The sequence below is a fragment of the Dermacentor silvarum genome, chromosome 10, assembly GCF_013339745.2.
Source record: "Dermacentor silvarum isolate Dsil-2018 chromosome 10, BIME_Dsil_1.4, whole genome shotgun sequence".
Classification (NCBI taxonomy): Eukaryota; Metazoa; Arthropoda; class Arachnida; order Ixodida; family Ixodidae; genus Dermacentor; species Dermacentor silvarum.
Genome location: NC_051163.1, coordinates 49335006 through 49349373, shown reverse-complemented (window position 1 = coordinate 49349373; position 14368 = coordinate 49335006). Strand labels below are relative to the sequence as shown.

Genomic DNA, 14368 nt, shown 5'->3' with positions numbered 1-14368 from the left:
GAGTTAGGAACCTAACTCTTTATTGGGGGTTCATATTTGACGACGTCTTTATGCGAGAGCGTAGGATCTGAAAGACACGCTACACTCGAATCACGATGGCGGCGTGCACTGTCGTCGGTGGTCGAAAATTTAAACTCGCGGACCAAGTCCTTGCGCTCTGGGCAACTAGCGCTGAAGTTTTGCGTGCCAACAGCAGTTCCGTAACACAGAGCCTTAGTCAGCGGAGGAAACAGTTTTCAGGAGCTCATGCTGCGATTTCACGTCAATAATTTCCTGTTTCATCTTGAGATGCATGTGTCTAGATTCTGGCCTGAGTAGGAACCGGCGTGCATGAACGTTTGCGCGCATGTTTCGTTTCGTCCGTCTTATTCTTGGTGTACTGAGTGATTTCTCGTTGTATGAAGACTGTACCAAATAGCCCAACAACACGTTTTATTAAGGTATGGGCGTGTATTTCCTGATCGAGCTTGGCTGGGCGCCTAAAGAATTGAAGCGAACATTGATAAAGGGACGTGTCTGTTATCAGACAAAATGTCGTACCATTTTCGTGCCTCCGTATCGGTTGGTGTCATCATATTGCAGCTACAAATCCAAACTGACGCAGCACCTCGAGGCACGCGCCGGTTCCCCAGACAATATTATATCGCTATAGAATTATTGACAACATTGAAGAAATTTCGGATACATGGAGGCGTGCCCTGCGACGAAGCAACATAAGCGCCGACTAGCAACCATAATGGTTATTAGTATTGTGAAATGCTACTTTGGCCACTCGTTTGAGGTCATCACCAAATGCTCGAGAGCACCAGAGGTGTACCATTCAAAATTAATGTATGACAACTCTTTCTTGCGCAAAAGATACAGAGGGTCACTCACGCAGGTATCACCGTACCTGTGGATGGCGAATGCTTCGAAAATCTCGCGTACTCCCGATTATTTGTTCCCAATATACCTTCACTATGGTGCATCTGTCGAAGTATGGAAAGCATTTGCACGCGCGCCCGGCGTTAGACGAGTGGTTACCAGGCGCACCCTTTAGCGAGTTCGCGCATCACTGTAATAAGCAGCCCTTTCACTATAGGAATAAAACATTGTCTGCTAGTCATCGCTCATCGTCGTCTGGTTTTGTCCCATTGAAAAGCGTTTTTTTTTCTTCTTCCGATAATTATGTACCAACCGACCAAAGTTAGCACACTGCTGACGTAATTATAGAGTTGACGCTCTATTTACCTTCGTTTTGAGCCGGCTGTTATTTTATGATTGTTGATAATTTTTAACTCACACGCGCTTGTCTTACAACGCACTGATGTTTCGGTCAATCGATTGTGCCAACGCCAGCCCCCAGGGAACTGAACGCCATCTTGTGCAAATCCGGAGAATCATTTCAAAGCCTGGCGGTTTCATCGCGGGTGATTCTTTGTCAACATATAGTTTCCTACAAAAACTACTCGACAGAACTCTGGCACTGAGATCATCCAGATACCACGGAAATGATGACTTGTACATGGATTTGTCTGATATTCGTGCTTGTGGCTTCAGCCATTATTGCGGCTTTGTTTATACTACCTTTTGTCTGCCTTTACCGGCCTTTTACCGATTTGTCTGCCTTTACCGATTTCAAACCAATCAAAACATTTAAGTGCGGAAGTCAATAATACTCCGCTTAAATGAACATTGATTGGGGGTTGTAGCGCTACATTTTGGTGATAAGGTTAGTTTGCCGAGTCGCAATGTAGTTGCACGCCATAAGGACGAAGTTTATGGCAAATACGTGTGCTAAACATCGTTTCTATGCTGGCTGAAGCAAAGTGCTTCCACTTCCCACAGACGCTTGCGCGCCAGTGTATTCAATAAGGTGAAGCCAGGCTACTCTTTGCAACAAGAAATTCATCAGGCCCGCAGGGGCGTCTGCGTCAGCAGGCGTTTGGTGTGTTGCGACACCACGGACCCGAGCACATGGGGGTTGGACCCTCCCGCGTGTCGCCGTGCGTGGCTTAGCCGTGTCCGGGGAAAAGGGGATCCTGGGAGTTGAGCCGAAGCCGGGTGTTTGGACCTTCATGGCCCCTCGGCAGAGGCAACACACTCCTTTGGCCTCTGCTTCACGTAGACGGCACCCCCGGGCTGACCCATCCGGGGGAAATCGGTAGTCGCCTTTTCCTGTCCTCCTCTTCAATCTTCGTCTTTCTCTCTCACTCTCAATCTATCCTGTCTTCTTTTCTTTTTCCATTTACTTCCAGCTTTCCTGGCGGCGAGGGTTAACCTTGTGTGTTATAACCACCCTTGGTTATACGTATTTGGTTATAGCGGGTACGTACAGCTGACGTTTGTGGGACTTGTGTTTGCAGGTCCTACATCGTCCCCTTGTTGGGCTCCATCAATCAATCAATCAATCAATCAAATTTTTATTAATTCACAAAAAGGTTTTGCAGATAGAAGTATACAGAAGGAGGTCCCATAGTAAAGACTGAATTGGGACCTCCTGTTCATGGTTAACATAAAAGTTACAATGGCAAGAATGGTAGCTGAATGAGTACAATTGCAAAAATGATAAATAATAATACAGACATAAGTGAATAACGATATTAATAGTCAACAGTGTATCGGCAGTAAGTAATATAATAAAGCTAGGTAAAACTAACATATAAGTGGAGGGAAAAGAAATGGGAAAAAAAAAATTAAAGAACAACTTAAGCAACATGTTGACGTACATAAGAATGGCAGGTCTAAAACGAGAGCGGGTTATACAGTACACTATGTCACATACATATCACATGACAAAAAATTTTCAATTCATAGCAAAACCTATGGGGCTTTCTGTAGTTTTATGACAAATGGTAATGTATTCCATGATGATATGGCTGCAAAGTGAACGGTCTGTTTGCCATAATTAGTACGTACTTTGGGTAGAATGAAGTTATTATGAAGCGCGAAACGTGTTGGATTGGTGTTCGTTAGAGATGACATAGGAAATAGCGACAATGTGATCTTGTCATTTATTAGTTTGAAAAGAAAAGTGGCAAGGTTGAACTTGACAAGGGCGGCAACGTCAAGAATGTTATTTTCTTGTAGTAGCTGTTTAGCATTGGCGGTGTGTGGATTCGACGTGATTACTCTAATAGCCTGGTTCTGGATAGTTTGTAAGGGTTTTAGGTGAGTACTGTACGTGTTACCCCAGGAGGTTATGCAGTAATTAATGTGAGAGTGTACAAACGCGAAATAGAGTGAGAGCAACACAGGTCGTGAAAAGAACGGACGTGACCTAATGAGAATTCGTATTCCATATGATAACTTTTTTTTATATGAGTTATATGGTGCTGAAATTTTAGGTTACAGTCAATAATAACACCTAAGTAAGTGCATTCTTCACTTGCTGATAATAAATGGTTACCTATGGAAATGGGCGGAATGCATAGTGATGATTTATTTGGGATGAGAAGAGAAGAAATTTTGTTTTAGTGGGATTAATGGTAAGTCTATTCATTTTGCACCATCCTAACAAGTTATGAAGATCAGTATTAAGCCTCGTTACTACCGTTGACAGACATTCATCAGAATTAATAATTGTTGTGTCATCGGCATATAGTATACATCTAGAAGACGTGAGGCAATTAGGTAGATCGTTAATATATAGTAAAAAGAGTAACGGGCCCAAAATGGATCCTTGTGGTACACCTAAATTAGTTATTTTTGGTTTAGAATAAGCATCGGAAACACTAACAACCTGATATCTGTCTCGTAAGTAGTTGCGCAATAGTAGTAATGGAGGACCTGTTATACCTATTGAATCTAGTTTAACACTAAGAATCTCGTGGTCAATGCTGTCAAATGCCTTTGAAAAGTCTACAAATAAAGATCCTGCAAATTTACCGTCATCAATGGCTTTCTTCAGTTGGTCAGTGAGGCATACAAGCGCTAGGTCAGTAGAATACCCGGAACGAAATCCAAACTGGTCAGGTGAAAGAATATTAAATTTGTTTAAGTACTTTATTAATCGCTTTTCGATTATTTTCTCGATGACCTTGCTGAAGAATGGTAAAACACAGATAGGTCTGTAGTTAGATGGTAATGATCGATCACCTTTCTTAAAAACCGGAGTAACCCTACCACGTTTAAGCTCACGAGGAAAAGTGCCTGTTTTAAACATGAGGTTAATAATTTCAGACAGAACAAATGATATTGATTTGGAAATTAATTTAACGTGACCAGGATGAATGTTATCCAGCCCAGCGCTTGTTATTTTTAAATTGTTAATTACTGATACCACCTCATCAGGAGTGGTTGGAAACATATAAAATGATTGTGCAAGGCGCTTTGGTGAATATAAATACTGTTTAGCTTGAGTAGAGATATTAGGAAAGAAAGAATCGCTGAAAGCATCGGCAATCTTAAGTGGCTCTAAATAAATATTGCCATCGTGGGATATTTTGGCTATGTTATCAGTTCCCTGAATCCTATTAAAAAATGAATTCACTATTTGCCATTTTTTCTTTACATCAGAACCGTATTTAAGTATTTTTTCTTCGTAATATAAGGTTTTCGCTTTTTTAAGCCGAGCAGAAAGTGAGTTGCAGAATTTTTTGTACCGCGCGCGCAGGTTTATATTGAATGGTTGTCTTTTTGTTTTTTTATAAAGGTTTTCTCGTGTGCGCATGGCTTTTAACAGACTATCGGTGAGCCATGGGTTTTGAGGTGACGCCACTTTCTTTTTGCATTTGCGCATCTGAGAGTGGGAATGATAGTGTGATAACAACTTTGTTAGAAATCGCGAGAAGGCTACCTGTGCATCGTTGGTGTCAAAAACGAAAGACCAGTCAGTATGAGATACAGCTTCTGAGAATAACGTTTTATCGAAAACAAGTTTGGTGTAAGTGTTAGGACAAGAATAGCGCGCAGATGTAGTGCGGATAAAGACGGGAAAATGGTCAGTAATGTCAGTTTCAAGTACTCCTGCATCGGGTGGATTCAAAAGGTTAGACAACGCATGATCGATTAGAGTGCTGGAACCGTCAAGAACTGAACGAGTAGGGACATTGATAAGACATTCGTAACCAAAACCATGAAAACAAGATGAATAACTGACAGAGCTCGGGGATGACTCCATTAAGTTTATGATCATATCGCCCATAATTATGACATTTTTGTTCTCCATGGATAACGTTGTCATTATATTTTCGAGAGAAATACAAAAATCAGGAGCTGATGAAGAAGGTGAACGGTAAACGCAACCAAAGATGAAATTTCTATTATCAATGTTGAGAAAGTTAGGATCGAATTCCAACCAGACTGCTTCGCAGTTTTGAGTATTTCACGTGAGGTCGAGTCTTCGATTGTACGGGATTCCGGACGAGATATAGACAGCAGTTCCACCGTGGTTACTAGACTGTCTGTGGGTATACTCCGATTTATATAAAGGGAAACAGTACAAGTTTTTATCTACTTCACTAAGCCAAGTTTCTGAGACAGCAATGATTGAAAAAGTGTAAGAAAGAGTTGAAAGCAGATTCTGGAAGTCATCGTAATGTTTGCGGAGGCTGCGCGCATTGAAATGAATGAAAGAGCGATTACTATTCTGAAGGAAGTCATTTAACTTGCTGGTTGCGTAATATGACGCCATGATGGACGAAAAGGTGTTAAGGCAGGTATAAACTGAACACTTTTTAGGTAATGACCGCTAGGTCTGATTCACTGGCAATGCGGTACACTCTGGTTCTCTCGGCTTTTCTGGCTTTGATTTGACAATTGCTGATCCACAGAAATTGCCATTTGTGTTGTTTTTCAAAGCCAGCGCCTTCGAAAAGAGTGCCTTATTTTGCGGCGTCAAATGTTCATTGACGTAAACCGCGCTGTCAACAGAAGCTTTCACACCGATGTCGCTTAGGTGAAGCTTAGCCTTATGTGCCTTGCTGACAAATTCATCCTTTTTTGCGCGTGAACAGAATCTAGCTATGATGTTCTTTTTGTCTTGCACTTTTGTAGGGACTCGATGAGCGACATCAAGGTCAGTCACCGTTAATGGACACCCAATTTTCGTGCCGATGGTTTGCAGTACAGTGATGCAGTCCTCACCTTGGGTACAGGGGACGCCCCTAACCTCAACATTGTTCATTCTGGAGTATTGCTCCTGCTCAGCCATCCTTTCAGACAGTGCTTTGTTCTCTGATGCGAGCCTTTTATTATCAGCTGCAAGCTGTAGCTTTTCCTCCCGCAGTTTTTCAATGATGTCATTTAAGAGACCTACACTTGCCTCCAGGTTTTCAACTTGTTTTTTTAGTTCTACAGCATCGAGCCCACTGGACTGCAATCTTAACAGAACTTTACCGAGGATGTCGTCAGTGAATTCAGTGCTTTCTGTTTCTAGTTTAGCTTCAATCGCTTCAATCCTCTTGGCAAGCTCTGAATTTGTCGGCATTTCAGGTTCGCAAGAAAGCGGCAACCAAACAACTTCGCACGCAAGAGCACAAAGGCGAAAAACAGAAAATGTGGCAGCAGCGACAGCGAATAGGTCAAAAGCAGAAGAATTGTCAAAATTTTAACAGAACTAACCTGCACATACAGAGAAAATGCGTGAGGCAATGCCTGTGCGCCGTCGCTGCCACCAGTGAAGTCTCGGTGATGGTCCTGCTTGTTATGAGCGGTGCTCAACGAAGCCGACGACACCTGTTGGGCTTGCAGGAAGCTGTCGCTCACTGGAATCAGTGCTTGCTTTCCACGTGGGAATGATGATAGGCAGCAGGCCAAGATAACTGCACATACAGAGAAAATGCGTGAGGCAATGCCTGTGCGCCGTCGCTGCCACCAGTGAAGTCTCGGTGATGGTCCTGCTTGTTATGAGCGGTGCTCAACGAAGCCGACGACACCTGTTGGGCTTGCAGGAAGCTGTCGCTCACTGGAATCAGTGCTTGCTTTCCACGTGGGAATGATGATAGGCAGCAGGCCAAGATAACTGCACATACAGAGAAAATGCGTGAGGCAATGCCTGTGCGCCGTCGCTGCCACCAGTGATTGGTAAGAAGAATTGATAGAAGAATAATGCAGAAATCAGTACGACAATGTGTAATTTAACTGCCTGCAGAGCGGCGACAAATTTTCTGCACCCAAAATTAAAGAAGGGTATTTCTTCCGCTTAAAAAAGAAGTAAAAGCTCTAGCTAAAAAGAAAAGAAAAGACCAAACGAAAGCCACAGTTGATGCGGCAAGTTAAACTACCCAATATCCGAGTGTGCTTGTTGGGAAACGCCGCGAGGGCCGGGCTTTCAATAAACAAGATCGGTAAAAATTGGTTATTGATGTCCTCGCAATTTTCGTTTTCACACGATAATTTTAATCATGATGCTAACTGTTAGAATAAACGGCGAAAATTTCTGCGGTTTTAGAAACTTATGAACAGTCATACGTTTTCATAATTACGAGTTTATGGACCTGAAGGAACAGAACTTTTACTTCCATTGATTTTTGCCGCTTCGCTATCTAAAGGACAAACTTCACTCGGCGGGGAAGTTTAGTGAAGCGCTCAATGACTTCGGACACGTTGATGCCGACGTCTCTGTGGACGTATATAAGCGCCTGCCTAACCATGTGCTCCTCAGACATTGTAAAGCGCAAGTAGTTTTTTAGTAATCTCATGTTAAAAAAACACCGCATATCCACGGGGTGAATGATGATGAGTGGGCGAAGCTCCGGAGGGAATCATCGGTAAACCGTGAATCTTCCGTGTAATTCGCCCAGTCTCGCCGCACTAAATCGAACGATTGACTTCCACCAATGACACGCGCCATATGTGACGTCATTCCTATTTTATAACAGCGCCCTCCATTATAATTGCACCATCTCCCGCTTGAGACGCGCGAGGACGCCGACTAGACCGCACGAGCAAATATCGGCTCCTGCTTTCGAGAATGTATCCGGTCAGTTTCTTGCCTATTTGTGAGCGAATTTTTGTGCCACTCAACGCATAAAGTCACAAGGATTCCATCGCGACCAAGTTTTTCACGGTGGGTGGACTTTTCGACCTCTTTTTCAAGACTTTTTTGCCCATCGGCGGAGCGGCCGCCGGCCGTTCCCGCAAGGGTTTTCCCGCACTCTACGCCGAAGATGTCTATGCAAATCTCCGTCGACGGAGAGGATATCACTCCCGATGATCTTCAAGACTCTGGGTGGTCCGTGGCCACCGCTAAACGCAAACTTCGTACGGCGCATACCCCCACGAACGAGACGCAAGCAAGCGTCTCGATGCCCCGCAACGCGACGTCGTCTCATCGCTCCCGAGCTGCATTGAAGAGGCGCGTTATTGCTGCTTCGAGACTTCCTCACCTCCCAAAAGACCGCCATCGAATCATCGTGAGACCTAGAAATGGCCTCGACATGAGAAATGTGAGTCAAATCAAGTTTGCCCAGTCACTCGCAATGGCTGCAGCGCTCAGTGAAGAAGACGTCGCAGAAGACGTGGTTTGCCCGAACATGATGCAGAACATCACAGTTATCAGTACCCCGGTGGAGAAGAACGCCAGGGCATACATCAAGATCAACACTATTACTATCGGTAAGGCCAGTTTTGAAGTTAGAGCCTACCGAGCTGCCCCCGACAACACATGCAAAGGTGTCATCAGGGGTATAGACTTGGACATTGGTCAAGAACAGCTTTATTCACTTATCGTGCACCAAAGGAACCCTACTGCACTACAGGTCAAGAGAATCAATAATTCCACCACGGTGATAGTCCTCTTTGACGGACTAAAAGTTCCTAATTACATCATGTGTGGCACAAGCTTGGTGCGTTGCAACCTGTTTCGCAGACAGACGGATGTCTGTTATGCCTGTGGAAAGCTCTGTCATCGAGTCGATGTTTGTCCCAACCCAGAAGAGGCGGTCTGTAGAGGCTGCGGTATTCAATCTCTTCCGGAGGGTCACATCTGCACCCCAGAATGCAAGTTGTGTGGGGGTCCACATCCGACGGCAGACAAGACGTGTAAGCAACGTTTTCAAGTGCCTTACATAGTCCGAAGAAGAAGAAGAGAGCGGCTGATGCAATGTACGTCGGCCTTTGCGGAAGACATCGACGACGACATAAACTTCACAGATGGCGGCGGAGACTTCCCGCCGCTACCAGCCGGCGCAGGTGGACGCGATACCGCTGCGGGCCCGAGCAGCAGCTGGCGCTCGCCTGACGTCAGCCAACAGCTACACCCATCACGAGGGCGCTCCCGTTCCAGGGGCGGAGCGGGTAACCGTTCGGTATCCAGAGGCCGTTCGAGATCCAGGGGCCGTTCCCGCTCCAGGGTACCTGCCGTCCGCATCGCTATGCAGCAAGGAGATCAGCACCAGACCTGGGCATCCAAGGTTAAGAGCCTACACCCACAGGTAAAGGGGGGCACTCGTCCAGAGCAACATACGGATATCTTTGTACAGATGCAGAGAGAAAATGCTAGCCTTAGAGCAATTGTTGAGCAACTTAGAGCTGAAATAGCCGACTTAAGGAAATCCCACCCGGTTCCATCACCATCTCCTCCTATCACGCATCCCAGTACAGTAGCCGCATCGGCTACGATCCTCGATGAGGTCCCTATGGACGTCCAGCCAGGGGCAAAACCCACAAAAAGGAGAGCGCTAGCAAGCCCGGCCAAGGACGAGGATGCAGATTTCAAAACGCAGGTCAAGGATACCTTAGCCGAGATCAAAAATGCACTAAAGGCAGTGGTCCAGTCGATAGCGGCATGGGACAGCAGAATCACAAAGATTGAAGCTGACCAAATTAAAGTTGTACACTCAGCCGAGGCTACCCCGGTAAAAGTAAATCCTAAGGTCACGATCGCACAGACGCTGCCATCCCGTAGCAATTCGCAGGAGAAAGCTCCAGCGATACTCAACAATGGCGGGACACCATAACAATTTCGAATTTGGCAATGGAACTGTTGGGGCTTCCAGTCAAAAAGGGCAGCCCTACAGCAGTACATCAAATCCCAGTCAATCCGACCACAAGTTATTATGCTGCAGGAGACGCTGACGGAAATGGTGAGCCTGTCGGGCTACACACCCCACATCACAAAAAGTCCAGATGGCAGAGGTATCTGCACGTTGGTGTCTAACCAGTACACTTCAATCACGCACAATCTACACATGAGACACAGCAAGGTTGAACACTCTCTGATAGAGATCATACCAGGCAGCAAGCTAAGAAACAGCATCTTCATACTCCACATATATAGCTCTCCAAAAGGTAGGCACCATCGCTTCACCACGTTGTTATCGAAAGCTATTACGATCGCTAGCAATGCGGGCGCACCCATAGTGATAGCGGGGGATTTCAACGCACCCCATCACGCTTGGGGCTACCGTCGCACCACTGCCAAAGGAGTCGAGCTCTGGCACGCGGCCTCGGATCTACACCTGACTCTGGTAACGGACCCCGCGTTTCCTACCCGCACTGGAAATTCTTGCTCTAGGGATACCACCCCAGACCTCACCTTTGTTGCAACCATGGGAGAGGTCTCGTGGTCTAACTTGGCCGAGGATTTGGGGAGCGACCACTATATACTAAGTACAACATTACAAATTCAGGGCAAACCCCCTAGAACTTTCAAGTTCACAGACTGGGACCTCTTTCGTAAGATCAGATCTAGGAACACACAAGAAGGCAATGACCCACCGGATTTCGCCAAGTGGCTATCTCAGCTTGGTGAAGACGTCAAGTCGGCCACCAAAACGATGAAGACTGATCTTAAGGTCAGTAAAATGGATAGCAGGCTTGCCCATATTCTGGAGGCAAAAAGCGCCCTCGTTACCAGGTGGAAAGCACACCGCCTGAATCGCAGACTACGCAAGCGCATAGCGAGTCTTAATCGGGACATATCCGTACACTGTCAGACGCTGGATAAACAGCATTGGGACGAAATTTGCAGCACGGTTGATGGCCAAATGAGAGTGGGGGGAAAATGGAACCTCCTCAAACACCTGCTGCAGGAGACCAAATCCAGATCCACACAGACACGCCTGGTAGACAGAATACTACACTCGGAAAGAAAAGCGAAGTCAGACGCGGAAATAATTGAGTCTTTAGCCCGAACATACCTACCTTTGGCTATAGCCCGACCTCCTTCTGGCTACCCGCAATGCACGGGATCGCCAGCCCTCGAGATGGACAAGCCCTTCCATGAAGCAGAGGTCCGGAACGCATTAACCAATCTTAACGGGAAATCCGCCCCCATCCCAGACAGCATCACGAACCAGACGCTACGTAATCTAGACGACGATTCTGTCACCATCCTCACCAAAGAAATCAATCGTATTTGGGAGTCGGGGGTTTTCCCCGAGCACTGGAAAATGGCGTCAGTCATTCTCATCCCCAAACCAGGCCCGAGTCCCAGTCTTAACAATTTGAGACCGATTTCTCTCACGTCTTGTATAGGCAAGGTCGCCGAGCACGTCATCAACGATCGCATATCAAAACACATTGAGGAAACAAACCTGTTCTCTATCAACATGATAGGTTTCAGACCACACCTATCGACTCAGGACGTCATGAAAATGTTGAAACAACATATTATAGATCAGGAGACAAAGGACGTTAGGGCCATTCTCGGCCTCGATCTAGAGAAGGCCTTTGACAGTGTTTCGCACTCCCACATACTCGAATCCATCTCTCGCCTCAACCTAGGAACCAACTTTCACAAGTTCGCCAGCTCGTTCCTTAGGGATAGAAGAGCCACTATCAAGCTAGGGGACCTCAAATCTGAGCCCTACGATCTGGGTTCCTTCGGCACTCCTCAGGGCTCAGTCGTCTCCCCGCTGCTGTTTAACATTGCCATGTGCGGGCTTGCTGCCGAGCTCTCAAGCCTGGACGGCATGAAGTACTCCCTTTACGCGGACGATATTACCATATGGAGTGTCGGTGGCTCGGAGGGCTGCGTGGAGAGCTCCCTTCAGGAGGCCGTCGACTGTGTTGAAGTGTACATCAAGGAAATGGGTCTCAAGCTCTCGCCGTCAAAGTCCGAACTTCTTTTATATCGGCCCACGAGAAGAGGTCCTAAACCCAAAAACTGGAAACCACTGGCCGACGTCGACATTAGGCTGCACACGGCTGCGGGGAAGCGAATCCCGAGGGTGGATTGCATACGTGTTCTGGGCATGATCATCGAAGCCAACGGACAGAACGGCCGTACGATCGACCGTCTGACTTCCAAGGCGGAAGGGGTCATCCGATTAATCGTTAGGATCTCCAACAATCGGGGTGGTCTTCGGGAGGACAACCTCCTCAGACTGTTCCATGCCTTTTTGATGAGCCACATAAACTATGTGAACTATGTGAAAGAGATAATGAACGAAACCGTAACTAGGCTGATCTCAGAAGCAGCAATTGAAGTGGGAGGTAAGGCACCAAAGCAACCTGTAGGGAAGCTCTCCCAAGAAACAAAGGACCTAATAAAGAAACGACAAAGCATGAAAGTGTCCAACTCAAGAGATCAGATAGAATTCGCTGAACTGTCAAAACTGATCAACAAGAAGAAAGTAAGGGATATTCGAAATTATAACGTGGGAAAAATTGAGGAAGCCGTAAAATATGGACGCAGCATGAAATCAGTAAGAAGAAAACTAGAAAAGATAAGCATAGTAATATCATCAGCAATTTCGATGACATAGTAAAAGCAGCAGAAGAATTCTATACTGACCTGTACAGTAGCCAAAACAACCAAGCTTCTTCCATTCGAAATAGTGATGAACCGGATACAGAAGCTCCTTCTATAGCTAGCGATGTAGTTAGAAGGGCCTTGAAAGACATGACCAGGGGAAAAGCGCCTGGAGAAGATGGAATAACAGTAGATTTAATCAAAGATAGAGCAGATATCATGCTTGAAAAGCTTGCGGCCCTTTATACGAAATGCCTCACAACTTCAAGTGTACCAGAGAGCTGGAAGAACGCCAACATTATACTTATCCATAAGAAGGGAGACGTTAAAGAATTGAAGAATTACAGACCCATTAGCTTGCTTTCAGTATTGTATAAAATATTCACCAAGATAATTTCCAATAGAATCAGGACAACACTTGACTTCAGTCAACCAAGAGAACAAGCTGGCTTCAGGATGGACCATATCCATGCCATCAATCAGGTAATCGAGAAATCTGCGGAGTACAATCAACCTCTCTATATGGCTTTCATAGATTATGAAAAGGCATTCGATTCAGTAGAGATATCAGCAGTCATAGAGGCATTGCGTAATCAAGGAGTGGAGGAGGCATACCTGAATATCTTGGCAAATATCTACAAGGATTCCACAGCTACCTTGGTTCTCCACAAGAAAAGTAGAAAGATACCTATCAAGAAAGGGGTCAGGCAAGGAGACACAATCTCTCCAATGCTATTCACTGCATGCTTAGAAGAAGTATTCAAGCTCTTAGACTGGGAAGCATTAGGAGTGAGGATCGATGGCGAATATCTCAACAACCTTCGGTTTGCAGATGACATTGTCCTATTGAGCAACAATGGAGAGGAATTACAACAAATGATTGAGGACCTTCATCGAGAAAGTGCAAGAATTGGGTTGAAGATGAATATGCAGAAGACAAAGATAATGTTCAATAGCCTGGCAAGCGAACAAGAATTCAGGATCGCCAGTCAGCCTCTAGAATCTGTAAAGGAATATGTTTATCTAGGTCAATTACTCACAGGGGACCCTGATCATGAGAAAGAAATTTACAGAAGAATAAAATTAGGTTGGAGTGCATACGGCAGGCATTGCCAAATCCTGACTGGGAGCTTACCACTGTCGTTGAAAAGAAAAGTGTACAACCATTGCATTCTACCGGTGCTAACATACGGGGCAGAAACTTGGAGGTTAACAAAGAAGCTCGAGAACAAGTTAAGGACCGCACAAAGAGCAATGGAACGAAAATCTTAGGAGTAACGTTAAGAGACAGGAAGAGAGCGGTGTGGATCAGAGAACAAACGGGGGTAGACGATATTCTAGTTGACATTAAGCGGAAGAAATGGAGCTGGGCAGGCCATGTAATGCGTAGGATGGATAACCGGTGGACCATTAGGGTTACAGAATGGATACCAAGAGAAGGGAAGCGCAGTCGAGGACGGCAGAAAATCAGGTGGGATGATGAGGTTAGGAAATTCGCAGGCGCAAGTTGGAATACGCTAGCGCAAGACAGGGGTAATTGGAGATCGCAGGGAGAGGCCTTCGTCCTGCAGTGGACATAAATATAGGCTGATGATGATGATGATGATGATGATGATGATAAACTATGTCGCATCCATGCACAAGTGGCAACGCCACGAGAGGACTAAATTAAACACTCTCATTCGAAAAAGCATCAAGAGAGTCCTAGGTCTTCCGATGCCCACGAGAACACAGAGAAATGATGGACCT

General features: G+C 45.7%; 1 protein-coding gene across 1 annotated transcript in view; it reads right to left on the bottom strand.

Moving 5' to 3' along the window:
- LOC125940981 (uncharacterized) overlaps nucleotides 1-14368 on the bottom strand; it is a 508491-nt gene that overhangs the window by 470153 nt on the left and 23970 nt on the right. The gene's annotated exons all lie outside the window — the stretch shown is intronic.